This window comes from Octopus bimaculoides, chromosome 27, assembly GCF_001194135.2.
Source record: "Octopus bimaculoides isolate UCB-OBI-ISO-001 chromosome 27, ASM119413v2, whole genome shotgun sequence".
NCBI lineage: Eukaryota > Metazoa > Mollusca > Cephalopoda > Octopoda > Octopodidae > Octopus > Octopus bimaculoides.
The window spans coordinates 17,078,046-17,079,251 of NC_069007.1; the positions used below are offsets into that span (position 1 = coordinate 17,078,046).

General features: G+C 45.8%; 1 protein-coding gene across 1 annotated transcript in view; it reads right to left on the bottom strand.

Moving 5' to 3' along the window:
* LOC106882047 (tRNA-dihydrouridine(47) synthase [NAD(P)(+)]-like) overlaps positions 1-1,206 on the bottom strand; it is a 14,379-nt gene that overhangs the window by 6,269 nt on the left and 6,904 nt on the right. The gene's annotated exons all lie outside the window — the stretch shown is intronic.

Sequence of the window (1,206 nt, forward strand, 5' to 3'; positions counted from 1 at the left end):
AATGTAGTCCCAGTCAGCTAGTTTAGTATAACGTTGTTCTCTTGACCTGCCATGCACCTGAGAGAAGTGTGAGAGAGATAGATAAATAGATAGAGACAGTTAGGGGGAGAGTGAGTGAGATGATGAGAGAAATACCGCTAAGCATTTCGCCCGGCGTGCTAACGTTTCTTATTTTGTTATTGCCCACAAGGGGCTAAACACAGAGAGGACAAACAAGGACAGACAAAGGGATTAAGTCGATTACATCGACCCCAGTGCATAACTGGTACTTATTTAATCGACCCCGAAAGGCAAAGTCGACCTCGGCGGAATTTGAACTCAGAACATAACGGCAGACGAAATACCGCTAAGCATTTCGCCTGGCGTGCTAATGATTCTACAAGCTCGCCTTCTTTCCATGCTGTCATGAGTCGGGCAGTGTGACAGGATCTGACTATCCTGACGACAGTATCGATCTCCAGTGTTAGCTGTGGCATGGTTTCTACAGCTGGATGCCCTTCCTACTACCAATCATTTTACAGTTTGTACTGGGTGCTTTTTTCATGGCACCAGCACACTACTGATGTCACAAAGTAACTTACAAGATGCGAACCCTTGCTTGGCAACAAGTGAGTGCTGGTGTCAGGAAGGGTATCTGGCTGTAGAAAATCTGCTTCAGTGACCTCCACCTGACCCATGCAAGCTTGGAAAAGTGAACATTCAATGGTGATGATGATGATGATGGCGAATGGCAAACCCTGTGTCCTTGTGTGTAACAAGAGGCGACTATAAGAGTAAATGACAGGAAGCGCATCCTGTTAGAAAACCCCATACCAACATGGAAAATCAGACACAAACTAATGATGATGCTAGTAACATAATAACATTGTTGTAATAATTCAATGCATTTAAATATGTTGGCACTCCGTCGCTTATGACGTCGAGGGTTCCAGTTGATCCGATCAATGGAACAGCCTGCTCGGGAAATTAACGTGCAAGTGGCTGAGCACTCCACAGACACGTGTACCCTTAACGTAGATTCTAGGAGATATTCAGTGTGACAAGGCTGGCCCTTTGAATTACAGGCACAACAGAAATAGGAAGAAAGAGCGAGATAAAGTTGTGGTGGAAGAGTACAGCAGGGTTCGCCACCATCCCCTGCCGGAGCCTCGTGGAGCTTTTAGGTGTTTTCGCTCAATAAACACTCACAATGCCTGGTCTGGGAAT